Below are 18,130 nucleotides of genomic sequence, written 5' to 3'. Positions count from 1 at the left end.
TTTCCCTCGTATAGTAGTATCTCAACAGTGAGAAAATGTGTGACATCCACGTTCATGACTGCAAGGATTCTCTTTGCCTTGGTCCAGTTCTTGCCTTGTGGATATGGCCTCTTTCCTCTAACATATTTAATCGCTTCTTCATCCTATTGGAACATAGGAACTAACTGATCAAATCTCGGGCCACTGAAATTAGCTATCTTATAGAGTTTAGCGTACCTATCCTTGAAATTATTGTAGAAGTTGAGGTTCATTATCCTATCGGCAGTATCATAAGCATCCGGATATGTTAATTGCCTTCCCCTTATGAGGCAGAGAATTTTATCAACATACTGGTATAAGAAGATAATTTTTAAATAGATTAGTAATTGTAAAGAATAAAAACACAGTAGAAATAATTCTATGCAGAGGGTTCTATGAATCAGTTCACAGATTACCCAGCCAATGCAACTTATGCAACAGATGTGTATTATGTTGCAACAGAATACCAAGTTGTTGCAAAAGAATACACATCTACTGCGTAGATCCTTCTTCATGGAGTATATTAGAAGGCTAGGTTAGAAAAAGCAAACTTACCTTGTCCTCGTACCACACGCACATATTTATCATATTTGAGAAGTCTTTAGCGGCAAATGAATGCATGGTGTATTCTTTTTAAACCTTCATCTTGATGAATTCTTCCAGTTCCTTCTTCTTCTCCTTGCCAAGCGCCGCGAATATGTACAGCTTCTTTGGTGGCCCCTGAACTTCAACAACTCTTGGAGCGGGAGGAGTTGTAATTTTTACAGATTTTAGAACGGATAGAATTTATCTAATTTTTCTTCTCTTCCTCGTAACCTCCACTGTAGAGTGCATGGCTCTCTCACCTTGTTGGATGGTATGACACCCCTCCTGGATTTCAAATTCTTGGCAGTTTCAGCAATAGCCTCTAGCTTTTCAAGGAGTTTATCCTCTCTATCCTTGCACACTTTGCATTTGCAATAAGAACATGAAGGTAAGGAGGGGTGAGAGGGACCATTGTAAGGGTGGGAGGGACTGGTGTAGGGGTGAGACAGAGGACCTGTGCAAGGGATGTTTTTAAATATATTTATTTTTTACTATGCACTAACATACTCATAATCATGACTGGCAGTAGCAGGATGGCTACCACCATCACAAACAAATCCACCAGCAACACCCCCAAAAGAAGCACCCGGATTTGTTGCATTTTGAGGTTGGTCGTGAAGAGATTCAACATTAGGCTGACCTTGCCTAACTACTCTTCTTATGGATGTTGCTCCAGCCAATTCCTTCTTTATTAACTCCACCGTTGGGTCTTATTTTGTATCAACAATACCCAGAGTAAGAAAAGAAGAATGGTAGGCACAATCCAAGATGCATAACTTAAAAAAAAGACAGAAGGAATTTAAATCATATAATAATAATTTACAGTCAGTTGGGTTACATGGGGCTCGGGTTACATGGATGTTAACATATCCAACTTATGCAACAGATGACCTAGCTACCACAACAGCTGATCTGTATATTGAAATAGATTGGTAATATGTTGCATCAGATTACCCATCTGTTACATAATTTATAGTAGATGGGTAATCTGTTGAGTAGGGTTCAGAGAACCAAAGAAACAGATGGTTAATCTATTGTGAAATATGGATTGTCCATCGCAACAGATTACCCATCTATTACACCAGTTGCAGTTGACAGGTAATCTGTTGCAACAGACGACCCATCTGTCACAACAGATGAAACATCTATTTCAATATCTTTCTATGAGGTAAATTATTTTAGTTGAAAAAAGACATACTGTATCATCTAGAGAGTTAAAGAGATCAGCCTCCTCAATATTTTTTTTGCTGCTCTCTATTGTAGGCAACCACCTAAAGATCCTTGGATGAGAAACCTTATTCGGGTAATCCTTAAAATGCTTTCAGAGGGGAGGAATGGCTTCACATGCCCAAGCCTAAAAATTGTAAATAGGAAGCAAACAAAAAAAAGTCATAACTATAGTCAATATAAATTAATGAATGAGTAAAAATAGTGATCAATTTTACCATGAAAGCCCAAGGAAAGCCGTATAATGTGGTCGTCTTTGGCTTTAGTTTTTTCAGTAAATATTTGACAGTCAAGTAGTAGCTGTCGTATCCCTTGGGATAACATTGAATTTCCTAAAATCATCAGCAAACGCCACCAAATCATGTTCTATGACTTTCTTGATGTCTCTTGCCAATAAAATGGAATGAACAAACCAAACTAAGCACAATTTCTCCCTGTAGTGCTTTGGTATGTCTTTATTCTTGAGATCCACCATCAAATCTTCCACTCTGTATCTAGGTCCAACAATGCCTAACAACCCATCTTTTTTTACCTTGCATTTGTTGGACCCTTTGTGGGTTGTTTTCTTGATGAGAGGTTCTTCTGGACGATCGCATCTCTAGCCCGTCACTATGGAGAACTCTTTCTATATAAAACAAACCAACATGCCAAAGTAGTTGATCCAAACTTCATCCATTTTTTTCCACCCTCCTTCGTACCTTCATCATCCCCTGCATACTTGATCCTGCGCTTGAGGAGGCCATATACCATGATCATTAGGAAATGGATAGGGTGGGCCCCAGATATCTCAAGAAAGTATGCAAAGCCGCTCGTCTTAAAATGTCCATCTATGTTTTCCTTATTCATAATACTCTTAAATTTGTTAAAAGGTTTCCCCAACTGACATTTAAGTTTAACATCACAAAATACTGTATTAAGGGTTACTCATCGGTATCGCAACTCGAAATTCGATGATACTAATAGTTTTAACAAAATCATGTTGGGATTTCGATGTTATTTCACGCTCCATTGGTGAGAAGGAGCTATCACTTTCCTCGGCTTCATTTTGCCCTAACTGAGATTATTCTGGAAGTTTCTCTGAATCTATCTGTAGTCTAGCCTTTTTTGTTGGGAGGTCAGAAGTTGATCCACTTTCAGTTTCTTTTCTTTTGGGAGACATCTTTTAACTACAAACAATAGAAAAGCAAAAAATACACTGCATATGATGTTTGCATAATTTTTTTTAAAAAAGATGAGACAAATTTCAATAAATTATTCTACACCATATAACAAAAAAAATACTCCAACGGACAACCCATCAGTTGGAACAGATGGGGAACCCGAATCTGTTTGAAGACCTATTTAATATCTCCCAATAGATATTCCACCTATTGCAACAGATGGACAAATTTTAATAAATTATTCTATGCCACATTATAAAAAAAATACTCCAACGGATAACCCATCAGTTGGAACATATAGGGGATCTGTTTGAAGACCTATTTAATATCTCCCAATAGATCTTCCATCCATTACAACAGATGGACCACCACTAACACAACCATTACCACCACCAATGCCACCAATACCAATATCAAGACCACTGACACCATCGCTAAAAAACACAACTACCAACACCACCAACAATAGCCACCAACAACACCACAAACACCATCCAATAATACCACGACAGTCAACAAAACACTGAGAGAAAAACTAGGATTTTCTCGGGTGCTTCCTACTTTTTTAGCCTCAAAACTCAAAATTGTTAACCCATTCTCAAAGATAATACAACTAAAAGTCTTTTTTTCACCATTAACTAAAAATTCCTATTTTTTAGAATAAAGAACAATTGTAGAACTCTTCTCGAACTCTGTTACCTGCAAAGCCAGAGAAAATGATGGATACAAACGGGAATAAAATAAAAAACACAACTATATGTGGTCGTAAATGAGAAAAAAATTGACTTATTTTGAAGGGTTGAGCAATATTGAGTAGTTGTTGTTTGTATTGTTGAGAGAGAGAGGATACCCCAAGAGAAAGAGAGAGAGAGAGTGAAGAGCGAGAACTTCAGATTTAAAATGAAAAGTTTTTCACGCAAATGGATGATTTGTATGGGTTGATTTTAATTTTGGAAAAGAATAACAAGTTTTGAAATTGCTAATTTGATCCAAATTGATCTTAATTAATTTTAAAAATTTTAAAATATATAGTTTTTAAAAAATTGAGTTGATGAGAACTCATTTCAACTCAGAATGATCGATTGATGACTCGGGTCAGGATGAATGCAATACCAATGCTATGCAATTACAAAGACTCGATTGGATTTGTAGTTGCCTTATGAGCTCATTAGTTCATCCCTAGTTACACCTAATTAAACTTAGGTACTATCACTATCCTAACATTGAGTTGATGAGAACTCATTTCAACTCAGAGTGATTGATCGACGACTCGGGTTGGGATGAAAGCAATACCAATGCCATGCACTTGCAAAGACTCGATTGGATTTGTAGTTGACCATGTAAGCTCATTCATTCATACCTAGTTCCACCTAAATCAACTTAGGTACTCTAACTATCCTAACATTGAGTTGAGGAGAACTCAGAGTAATCGATCGATGACTCGGGTCGGGATGAACGCAATACCAACGCCATACAATTGCAAAGACTTGATTGGATTTTTAGTTGACTCTGTGAGCTTATTCATTCATCCCTAGTTCCACCTAAATAAACTTAGGTACTATCAATATCCTAATATTGAGTTTATGTGAACTCATTTCAACTCAGAGTGATCAATCGATGACTTAGGTCGGGATGAATGCATTACCAATGCCATGCAATTGCAAAGACTCGATTGGATTTGTAGCTGACCGTGTGAGCTTATTTATTCATCCCTAGTTCACCTAAATTAACTTAGGTACTATCATTATCCTAAAATTGAGTTGATAAGAACTCATTTCAACTCAGAGTGATCGATCACCGACTCAAGTTGGGATGAACGCAATACCAACGCCATGCAATTCTAAAAACTTGATTGGATTTATAGTTGACCCAGTGAACTCATTTATTCATCTCTAGTTCCACCTAAATTAACTTAGTTACTATCACTATCCTAATATTGAGTTGATGAGAACTTATTTCAACTTAGAGTGATCGATCAAAGACTCGGGTCAGGATGAACACAATACCAATGTCATGCAATTGCAAAGACCCAATTAGATTTGTAGTTGGCCCTGTGAGCTCATTCATTCATTCATCCCTAGTTCCACCTAAATCAATTGCAATAAAATCTGTTGCAATAAATGACTGAGCTGTTGAAAATTTTCAAACATATGTTCATATCTGTTGCAACAGATTACATATCTAATTTAATTATCAAATAGACATTTACATATGTTGTGACAAATGACTTAGCTGTTAGAAATTTTCAAACAGATATTTTTATTTATTGTAACAGATGACATATCTGATTTAATTATCAAATAGACATTTACATCTGTTGTGACAGATGACTGAGCTGTTGGAAATTTTCAAACAAATATTTATATCTGTTGTAATATATGACATATCTGATTTAATTAATTATTAAATAGACATTTTCATCTGTTGTTATAGATGACTGAGCTAATGGAATTTTTAAACAGATATTGATATCTGTTGTAACAGATGACTAAGCTGTTTGGATTTCTAAACAGATATTTATATATGTTGTAACCGATTACTTATATGTTTGAAAATCTTTTTTTCTCTTTTAATTTTAAAGCAAGCTTCTGTCCGAGTAGATAATATCAAGTAGTACTTACTACTAAAGGCGATAAAAAATATTTCTTGGATATATCAAAAGTGAGTTCATTGAGTAGTCTTGTCTTGTCTTTTCAATGTCACTAGTCTTAGTCTTCCTCGTGCCCCTCAAATTATTAATGAAATTAATGAATATTGAAAACCACTACGTCTATGTACATAATATATCTATAGAAATTATCTCATCTCTCTTTCTTCAGTTGCAGTTTATTTTATTCAACTCTCATCTTTTTCTTTCTCTCCTCTTTAGGATTATCACAGTCTTTTTTCTCTCTTTTATCTTCTCTTCTTATAAAGATCCTTTTGGATCTAAACCGATCCATATCTTTTCTCGATTGAAATTATTGTTTTGATCCCCTTTTTGACATTAAGGTATGGTTCATTATTGCTCTTTCATTCTCGTCTTCTTCTTTGCAAGTTATTTATATTTATTTTTTTCCTTAATTACTATTTACCTGTATCATATTTATTAAACTTTTTTGAAGGAACTTTTCAGTGTTGAATAAACAAATTGAGAATTTTTATTACAATATGCGAAAAAAGTCATTTGTTGAGAGAAGTTTAAACGCCTTGTTGGCAGTATCATTTTTATATGTATTTTATTTATTTCTTTATTATTGAGCAGATATTGATGTTGTTGGTGGGGTTGGCATTATTGGAACTTGTGGTGTGGTGTTGTTGATGGTTCTAGAATAAAGCATGTTGCTTCTTTGTTGTTGATGATTTTGTTGGAACAAATGTTGTTTTTTCTTTGTTGTTGATGTTTTTTATTTGTAGTTTATGCTGTTGTTGAAATTGCAACAGACGAAAAAACTGTTGGAACAAATCAAACCACCAGAAAGGCTGGTTTGATGTATTCCATCAGACTCTACATCTGTTGCAACAGACTCCACATCTATTGCAATAGACTCCAAATATGATGCAACAGACTCTACATTTGTTACAACAGATGAATAATGTTTTTTTTGTGACATTAATTTTTTTCCTCTTCTTTGTAGATATAAGGAACTGACAGTTGGTCAACTTTTGCCGGACCATCACAAGAGGTTGCATTAAAGATGGGTTCAGAGGAATAAGCTGCATGCAGATGGAACCACTTCATATGTGGGAGGTATGTATTACTGATAATGTTATCATAGAAACACACATAGAGTACCCTAATTTTGTGAATGCTATTTTTACTGATTAGTCATATATTATTCAAACAAGTTGTCTGTAATTTTATAGTTAAGTTTAGTAGGTCCAAACTGATAAGGCTGAGGGACCATGAATATGATTCTGATGCCCTATTAAGATTTAATGTCAGTTGTTGCTCATGTTTATTTGTCAAGTATTGTGAATGGATCTAGTTTTGGTGTCATTGTAAAGTGATTCAATAGCGATTGGACTAACTTTTAGGGTGCATTGGACCCTTAGAGGGCCTTTGAAGCTTAGCACTGCACCTAACAAGAATGGAAAACCAATATAGTTATTACCCTAGCCCAAATTTATATGGTTGGGTTGCTCGTTTGGGCTGATGATTATACTCCAGAAGGTGCGGTAGGGGAATGCCTTTGAGGGAAAATGGGTGTTTGATGGAAGACTATATCATCAAAAGGCTAATTGAAGAAGAGATATAGGGTAGAAAATAACTTCTAGGGAATTTGATCGATGGAAATATCTTAAAAAATGTGAAATCTGAATCAAGTGCAAATATAAAAGTGAATCCAGTAATATAATTTCGTCTGTTGTCTCTCTGAAAGAAAAATAATGCAAATGGATATTTTACTAGGTAGCTACGTGGTTGGGATTATCACCTAGATAGAAAATAAGAGAAGACCAATAAAGCAGCCTCACGGGCATCAAGGGTTGAAATAATGTACAACAAGTATAGAAAACTTACGCCAACAACAACTGCAGTTAAAATAAGGAATCTAAGCGAAGACGACAATTTCTGAATTTTAAATTTCATCCTATGCCTTCTTGTTTGTATTTCTAATTAGGCCATCTGTCGTTGACCTGATTGGAACACTTTCTTTAGAAGCCTTAAAGGATACATGGAGGGTCGTTGTATTTGTTTTAGGTTAAAATGTGTTGATGCACGTTAAAGATGTGGTCCCAACAGTTGAACAACACACTTTTATCTAGCGTTGCTCAATACATCTTACTCAACCAATTTGATAAATTAATTAGCATGGAGGTACGTAGCGTATGATCTAAACCGACTCTACCAAGCCTATCAAACGTTACATAACTCCAAGCTCATTACCCTATCAAAAAAATATGACCGAGTTAGTGCACAAATCAAACGAGCTCAATCTCTCAGCCTTTCTGTCGATCGCTCTTCTCTAATATAGATAACAAGATATCTGCTATACAAAAGTCTATATCATTGCCAGATATGATAGATAGGGAGAAATTCTTCAGAAGATATCTGTTGATGCCTTCTGAAGATTTTCTCCCTGGCAAACATGTCTGGCGACGGTGTAGACTTTTGCATAGTAGATATCTTTTCATCTATATTGGAGAAGTGTGATTAGCAAAAAGGCTAATAGATTCAGCTTGTTTGATTTGTGCACTAACTCAGTCATATTTTTTTGATAGGGTAATGTGCTCAGAGTTACGTAACGCTTGATAGACTTGGTAGAGTCAGTTTAGATCATATGCTACGTAACTCCTTTCTTATTAATTTATCAAATTGGTTGAGCAATATGCATGGGGAAACGCTCGATAAAAGTGAGTTATTCAACTGTTGGGACCATATCTTCAACGTGCATCAATATATTTTAACCTAAAACAAACACAGTGACCCTCCATGTATCCTTTAAGATTTTTGAAGAAAGTGTTCTGAAGGGCTACTAGAATGCTACAACTTTGAAGGAAGTATTCCTGATCAAGCTCACAAGAGATGAGGAACTCCTTACCAACTTTGATGATGGCAACAACCAAGTTGAATACTAAATCAGCAAGCTGGAGGCAAGCTTGAAAATTATCGAGATTTACTTACTACAACAAGCATCTGATCTTCTTCAAGGAATGTTGAAAGCATACTAAGGCAAGAAAACACAATCAATTAATCCATATTGCTAAGGAAGTAATGATACTCTATTTGCCTTTCAATCTCATTTGTGGTTTCGATCAGGTCAGGGACAGTGGACCTGATCGAAAACATAAATAAGAAGGCATGGGATAAAGTTTAAAATTCAAAAATTGTCACCTTCGCTTAGATTCCATATTTTAACTGCAGTTGTTATTGGCGTAAGTTTTCTAGACTTGTTGTACATCATTTCAACCCTCGATGCCCGTGAGGCTGCTTTGTTGGTCTTCTCTTATTTTCTATCTAGGTGATAATCCCGACCATACAGCTCCCTAGCAAAGTGTCCATCATTATTTTTTTCAGAGAGACAACAGACGAAATTATATTACCGGATACACTTTTATATTTGCACTTGATTCAGATTTTGCATCTTTTAAGATAATTTCATCGACCAAATTCATTAGAAGTTACTTTCTACCCTATGTCTCTTCTTCAATTAGCTCTCAGATGATATAGTCTTCCATCAACCACCCATTTTCTCTCAAAGGCATTCTCCTACCGTACTTTCTGATATATAATCATCACCCCGAGCGAGCAACCCAACCATATAAGTTTGGGCCAGGGGAATTTCTATTGGTTTTCCATTCTTGTTTGATGCAGTGTGAGGCTTCAAAGGTGTTCTCAAAGTCCAATGCACACTTAAATTTAAGTCCAATCGCTATTGGTTCTCTGCAATGATAACAAATATTTATCCCTTCTCAAAACTTAACACGCATAAATATAAGCAACAATCGTTAGTAATTTATAATAGGGTATCTGCACCATCTTTGAGGTCCTCAGCCTTATCAATTTCGAACCCATCAATCTTAACGGTACAATGCAGGATCTTGTTTGAATAATCAGTGCCTAATCGATTAAAAACTGTATTCACAAAACATTGTACTTTGTGTGTGTTATCCCGGTGACCTTATCAGTAATACATAAATAGATTGAATAAATAGATGAATAGCTAGTTGCAACAGATGCCACATCAATTTATATTGTCAAATAATTGGAGACATCTGTTACGACAGATGATCAACCTGTTGCAACATATGACATATCCGTTAAAGAAATCAAACAGATATAAATATTTATTGCAAAAGATTGTCAGTATGTTGTAAGTTATCTAACAGAAAAAATATATTTTTACAATAGATTACCCATCTATTAGATTTATTTTAAAGTAATTTTATTTTCTTTTCAAGATACAATAATTTATAAATAGGTCCCTCCTTACAAATATGGATGATCCAGATTCGTACAAGAATATTCATATCGAGTCCTTGCGTGAACTTCAAAGGCAGTTTGATAAACTCCAGAGAGATTTGGCTGACTTTAGAGAAAGGCTGAGGAGCAAGGCTGCCGGATGAAATATGTCTGATTGACAATAATAATAATAGTATTAATAATAATTAGGTAATATTTTTTATTTTAGCGTATGTATTTTCCTCCTTTTGTAAATCGGATCTACCCAAGGGATTCAAAAATCTATGTTTTATTTGGTGGTCGACTTTGAATTTTTAATTCTTATTTAGTATTTAATAATCATTATGTTTATTCCTTATTCTAAATATATCGATGGTTGGTAGTAGGGATTGAGAAATTTGTATCAACAGAGGTTAATCTGATGCGACAAATTGATCATATATTGCACCAGGCGATTGTAAATAAAAAAGAGTTACTGTTGTTATTAAAAGGGTGAAAAAGAAATGACTTTCTGATTATTTAATATGAAAAATAATTCGTGAATAAATAATAAGAAAATAAATGATAAACACAATTTATAACCGTGAAAGAACGGTTATTTAATTTTAATAACTGATCGTGACTTTCACCATTTTTGTTTTTAAATTTATTTTTTAAAATTGTTTATTATATAATAAAAAAAGTCACAATATTGGATTAATTAACTTATATGATGATTGTTAAGAAAAACAAGGTGAAGGTCGGTCGTGACTTTTTGTCTAAAGCAAAAACACATACATTCACCAGTGTTGTTGATGCATCAAATTCCCCATCTGTTGCGACTGATGTATCAACTGTTAGAAGAAATCAAAAAAGATATTAATATAGAACGTCAATTTATTGCTACAGATGATATATCTATTTGTTGCTACAGATAGTATATCTATTGCAACTGATAGTTTATCAGATTCAACAGATATACAATCTGTTGTCAAAAAATAAAAATGGTTATTATTTTATTAAAGAATTTGAAAAGGTGTTTTTTTTTAATTTATAAAATAAAAAAGTCAGCAAATTTGGATTAATGATATGATGATATTTTTTTTTATAAGTAGATTATATGTTGCAACAAATATATTATCTAATGCAATAGGTTCACTATTATTATAATAGATGATATATCTGTTGTCACAGATGATATATCTTGTTATTTATCAATAGAGGTTAATCTAATGCGACAAATTGACCATATATTGCACCAAGCGGTTATAAATAAAAAGAGTTACTGTTGTTATTGAGAGGGTGAAAAAGAAATGACTTTCCAATTATTTAATATGAAAAATATTTCATGAATAAATAATAAGAAAATAAATGATAAACACAATTTATAACTGTAAAAGAATGGTTATTTAATTTTAATAACTGATCGTGACTTTTCACTATTTTTGTTTTTAAATTTACTTTTTAAAATTATTTATTATATAATAAAAAAAGTCACAATATTGGAGTAATTAACTTATATGATGATTGTTAAGAAAAACAAGGTGAAGGTCAGTCGTGACTTTTTGTCTAAAGCAAAAATGCATACATTCACGAGTGTTGCTGATGCATCAAATTCCCCATCTGTTGCGACTGATGTATCAGCTGTTAGAAGAAATCAAAAAAGATATTAATATAGAACGTCTATTTGTTGCTACAGATGATATATCTATTTGTTGCTACAGATGGTATATCTGTTGCAACTGATAGTTTATCAGATTCAACAGATATACAATTTGTTGTCAAAAAATAAAAATGGTTATTATTTTATTAAAGAATTTGAAAAGGTGTTTTTTTAATTTATAAAATAAAAAAGTCAGAAAATTTGGATTAATGATATGATGATAGTTTTTTTTTTAAAGTAGATTATATGTTGCAATAAATATATTATCTAATGCAACAGGTTCACTATTATTACAATAGATGATATATCTATTGTCACAGATGATTTATCTGATCCAACCGACATAGAATCTATTGTCACAACTCAATAAAAACGGTTCTTGGAAAGAACTAATTAATAATAATAATCTGAAAAGTCATGACTTATCACAATATTTCTTAATTTAATTAAGTCATTACTTTTCATAGTAATCAAAAATGTAATTAATAAATGGAGGTCAACAGTTAGATTATATGTTGCAACAGATAGGTTATCTGATGCAATATATTTTGTATTTGTTGCAACAGATGATATATCTGTTGTCACAGATGTGTTATCTGATGCAACAGATATAGAATCTATTGCCATAACTTAATAAAAATGGTTCTTGAAAAGAACTAATTAATAATAATAATCAAAAAGTCATGACTTATCACAATATTTATTTTCTTAATCTAATAAAAAATGTAATTAATGAATGGAGGTGAACTGTTGCGCCTTTTTTCCTCTCATTAAAATTCAGTTCTCTATAAATAGGTCCCTCCTTACTCAATCGTTCATTCAACTACACTCTATTTATTTATTATATCTCGTCTTTCATATTACACTCTAGAAGATTATGGCTGACTCAGTGTGGGACGTTGTTTTTCTGCAAGACGCCATGAATGAACTTCTGAATCAAGTTCGTGACTTGCATTGGGAGTTGGGAGGAGTTGGAGTAAGAATGCTCTGTCAGATACGCAGGCTGAGGAGGGCCTTGCTATTTCCGATTGAAGATTGGCCAGCTAGCAATGATGATGATGATAATAATAATAATAATTAGATTATTATTTTTCTTCTAGTCTATTATATGTATTTTTATTTGCTTTTATTTTTATGTTTGATCTTTGATGTTTTAATCCATATTTAATTTTCATTCTGTCTATTATCTTCTCGAAAAATATGTCGACGATTCGACGTAAAAAGAAATAATTTAGAATCCAGTAGCAATAACAAGGTTTATCTGTTAGGTTTATGGTAAGGGCTGATGTGTTGTTCAAAATAGATTACTCATGTTACAACAGATAAGAAGTCTGATGCAACAGATAAATAGTTTGTTTCAACAGATGACTAGTTTTTTGCTTGGCTCTGACGTTTTAATTTGTACTCCCTCCGTATCAAATTACCCATCCCAAATTATGACGCCACATTGATTAAGAAAAATATTTAATAACATGTCTAGTTTACCATAACCCACTGATCAGTTGGTGCAACAGTAGACGTGTTTGAAATAACCATTGTTTTCTATTCAATCAAAATTTCATAAGAGAAGAAAGTTTTTAAAGTCGGTCGGCATATAGTCCCCCTATTAAATGATGTTTCCATTTTAATTTGAAGAAATAATGGTTAATGTAATGGGTAAAACATGGATTTTTTTTAATCTTTTCTTGATTAATGAAAAAAACAAGTAAAATGAGAAATTGAATTAGGAAATTTGGGACGGGTAATTGGACATAAGGAATAATTTTTGAATTCAGTAACAATAGCAAGAGTTGAAACATATTGGTTATCTGTTGGGTTTGTGGCAGGGGCTAATTTGTGTTGTTCCAAACAAATTAATCATTTATTGCAATAGATAATTAGTATGGTGCAATAGATAAACATTCTAATACAACAGATAATACGTCTGATGCAACAGATAAATCTTTTGATGCAACAGATTACTCATCTGATGCACCAGATGATTAATCTGTTTAAATTGTGGGCACTTATGTTGGATTCATGATTGGGGTTCTATACATTGTTGGAAATATAGAAGTGTACCCAGATGACAAAAACGAATAAAAATCAAAATTTTACTTATCAAAGTCACCTATGAAGTAATGGCAAAGTGGAAAGTGATGTAGTAAACAAAGTTTAACCTAAGAAATTGGTCAGATAGCAGCAGTAGCGCTATACCAACAACAACAACAACAAATGGTCGACAAGAAGAAGATGAAGATGATAATGAAGTAGAAGATGATGATAATGAAGCACAAGATGATGAATAAAGCAGCAGAAATAATGAACAACAAAAATTGCTAAGAGAGAGAAAACAACAATGGATGAGAAGAGAGAGAAAGATGCCATTTTTTTACTTCTGTTTCCCATTATTTTTGGTAAACATTGGGATCAAAGTATAAATTTAAAAACTTTTGGATTATTTTCAAACTTCCCCATTTTTCTTAATCCATAATAAATTAATTGTCACCACCAACTAATAATTAAGACGTGTCACATACACCTCATTTAAAAACTCTTTTGTCACCTGTGGCCCAAAGCCCCAAGTAGCTCATATACATTGTGGGATAAATAATTTTGGGATATCTAATTTTGGGATAATTAATTCTGGATAACTCTTTCCCAGTTAAACGACCCCATAAGTATTACTCCTCTAGTTCAAAATAAGTGAATTTTTTATTCAATACACACTTATTAAGGACATAAATTGTACACTACTTTTTATCTTTTCCCTTGTAGATATAATCAAACTACTCTTGAAATTTCAACCATATTAAAATATAAAGTCAATTAAGTCTCTTGGAACTCATAATCTAAAAAGCATAAATGAATGGTAAAATTGAAAGAAATTTTGAATGTCTCTTGAAAAAATTAAAGGAAATGTGTCTTTTAAATCTTGAATGTGGTGTTGGTGACATTGACCAACTAAAAAGGTCAAACATAATTAGAAAACTTAATCAAGTTAGTTGTGGACTTGATTAATATTTTTAGAACCTTCTAATATTTTTAAAAATACAAATCACCCCACACCCTTTTACTCTCCAAATCAACTGTATTTCTCTTCTCTCCCCCTCTCTATCTCGATAGCTTCTCTTAAACTTTTTCCAACCAACAGTTCTGTAAATTTCTCCCTTCAATCCCCGACGACTTCAACCTTCGGTAATAAATTATTGGGCTTCGAGTTTCTTTCTGAATTCTGACCTTACATTAACGTGACAACATTGCTCTCCGATAAAAACAACTTCGAGTTCTTCGTCGTCTCTTTTCTTCTTTCACACGTTGTAATTCCTTGAGCCTATACACCGGATGCTACACGGTGCTTATAATCCCAAAACACCACAAGCTAACCCATGACTGGTACCTGCTGCAATAACTGAATAGTAATACTGTAAATATGCAAAAATAGGTGAAAAATTTGCCATAAGGTTCAATATTGTAAATAAAACTGAATATGGTATAACAATACCAAAATTGAACCATCTGCCTAAAAATACTCTAGTCTGAAAAGCCTCTACTTCCTGAATCATGGAATTGATGGGACAAGCCCCCAACTAACTCCAACTACTGAAAATAAACTAAACTATTGAAATAATGATCAAGTCCTCGAACTATGAGGACTCACCACGAACTCTGACTGCTGAATATCTGAACTCCTAAGTATTGTCAGGAGCCCGTGCGTCTGAACCTATGATATAAAATGTCATAGCGCAAAATAAAAGTATGCGTCAGTACTTTGAATGTACCGGTATAGTAAGTGAGGTAGGCTAAAACGCATAGGTTCATATGCATGAACAAAAGTCACTGAATGACATGAGTATAATTGAGTGAGAGTACATGCATGGATATGTAAACTGTAACTGAGATCATGATAACACTGGATACTAAGTCTAAATACTGATTAACTGATATCTGAGTTTACTAATACTGAATTACTAATAACTGAGTGTCTGCATATGACCTTCTTAATTCTATAGAACTATGCTGAGTTCTGTACTGAGCTGAGTGACTATATTTGATAGTCCTGAATCTGTAGAACTGAACTGAGTTCTATACTGAGACTGAATCTGAAACTGAGACTGTGGGAAGTAATTATCTAACTGATATTTCCCTTTCTGAACTGATTGGTGTCCAACTTGTAACCCCAGCCGGAAGAGTGTCAGTACCATTCCACGGGTAAAGAAAAGTTGAGTCACCCTCATCTGGTAGGTGCTCTAAATGAGAACGGTGGTACCCTCAACTAGCAGGAAGGATACCTCATCAACCCTCAACTGGCAGGTTGAACCCAAGGACTGCTCCTAAGGATCACACCCTTTGTTGGCAGGTGGGTTCCCATCCTTGGGTTCACTCGGTGTTAAATCCTACTCCCAACTGAATAGACACTAGACTGATTTCTAAGCTGTTCTAGGCTGGACTGAACTGTTATTGATCATACTATATAAATGAACTGAACTGAGTTCACTGGATTCTATGGACTAACGGAATACTATTAGATTTTGTTAACCGACTGAGTACCACTGAGGTCTGAACTGAATACTGTGACTGATTTCTGAGCACTACTAAGTTTTCCTGAGTTCTGTAACTAACTAAATTCTACTGATCATGACATGACTGATACTATCTAGTGATTGACCATGACTCTAGGTAAACAGATAAATTATCGGGTATTAAATACCCTCAGGACTCGATAGCATAAATTATAAGACATGGCACAATCTTGAAATATGATAGCTAACTACTTGATCACCATTCATTCATTGGGACATACTAGCAAACACTAGTATGACATGAACTTGAATACATGCTAACATGATATAATTGCACTATTCAACTTACATGAGCAATTCATCAAACACTTGATAGCATAAACTATGCATATGACACTAAAATAACATGTAGGCATCATAATTCAATACCAAGAGTTTCAACATTGATCTTCATGATAATGAATATATATCAATCAATTCTACGTGAATCTTATAGTAAATCATGAACTAGAAACTCCATTAACATGGTAATCATGAACACATCCAAATTCAACCATGAAATTCATCAAACTCATTAACTTGTAGTTAAAAAGGGCTCTTGAACTCCAAGGGTGGAAGGAAACCCTTGGATGACCACTTGACATACCTTAGTGCCTGAGTTCTATAAGATTGGTGGTGGGTTCTTGAGTTCTTGATTTGAAATTGATTCCCCTAGTTTTTGTTCTTGAGAGATTTTGAGAAAAAATAAGTATATTTTGCTTAATGAGGGCTGAATCTTGTGTTTAAGGGTTGAATAGGGATGGGGAAATGGCCCATTACCCCTAAGGACACTACTTTTTAATGACTGGAAACTGGACTAGTGACATGCAGGACGACGCATTGTGTCGTTGGCATCGATGCGATGGCCAACACGTCGCGTCAAGTCTGTATCGGCTCACTGGAAATTACCACTGGGAGCCAAGGGAAAAATATTGATCGATGAAATGGTCGACGCGGCGCGTTGAAATCGCGCTGATACACTATTTTGGGCTCCCAAACGTGGTCCAAATGAGGTCTGAAAAATCCAAAACTTGTTTGAGAACACCTAATGACATTTCTAATCATGAATCAATATAAAGATTGATATTTTAAGGTCATAGGGGTCATGAAATATAGTTTCCAACTTATGAAGGCTAAAATGACACTAAGTCTGAATATTTGTTAAAATTTTCTAAGTCTGGGACCCCTTAACAAGCTTTAAGGTACTGAATTAAGCTTAGAATTTAGCGGGGTCTTACAATATCTCCCCCTTGGGAACATTCATCCTCGAATGAGACTGTCTAAGATGGGAAAACTAACAGACTAAACTCGTTTACTAGACATGCATGACTGAAGCATGATTTAATGATTGAAATTACTGATATACTGAATTATCATACTGAACGTGCACATCTGATCCATGAGTACATAGCTGAACATGATTCATGAATGCATGAATGGGATTATTTATAAGCTGAGTTTCTCATGCTGAACATGCATATCTGATGCATAAATACATAAATGAGAATGCAATAATAACCGATACCAAATCTATAAAAGGAAAATCTGAGCATGGAACTGAGTAAGTTCAAGGAAAAACTGTTACCTTGGGCTGAGTTTGGATTTTCGGAGAAGAGGTGAGGATTCTTGGTCCGTATATCTACTGCTGCTTCCCAAGTAGCTCTCTCGATGGACTGATTCCGCCAAAGAACTTTGATGAGAGGGACTTTTTTATTCCCCAGTCTACGAATCTGATAATTAAGGATTTCGACTAGGATCTCTTCATATGAGAGGTTGTTCTGAATATCTATGCCCTCTATAGTGACTACGACTGCTGGGTCACCTATGCATTTCTTAAAAAAGGAGACATGGAACACTGGATGCACCGAAGCTAAGTCTAAAGGAAACTCAAGCACGTAAGCTACCTTTCTGAAATGGCTGAGAATTCAGTAAGGATCGACATATCGGGGACTTAGCTTCCCCTTCTTGCCAAACCTTTTTACTCCTTTCATAGAAAAGATTTTCAAATACACATAATCACCAATCTTCTGTGTATATCTGCGTATGATTTCTATCGGCTCTGAGTTATCTTAAG

This window comes from Capsicum annuum, chromosome 6 (assembly GCF_002878395.1).
Source record: "Capsicum annuum cultivar UCD-10X-F1 chromosome 6, UCD10Xv1.1, whole genome shotgun sequence".
Classification (NCBI taxonomy): Eukaryota; Viridiplantae; Streptophyta; class Magnoliopsida; order Solanales; family Solanaceae; genus Capsicum; species Capsicum annuum.
The sequence above is the reverse complement of the archived record's forward strand: the minus strand, read 5'-3'. Positions refer to the sequence as shown.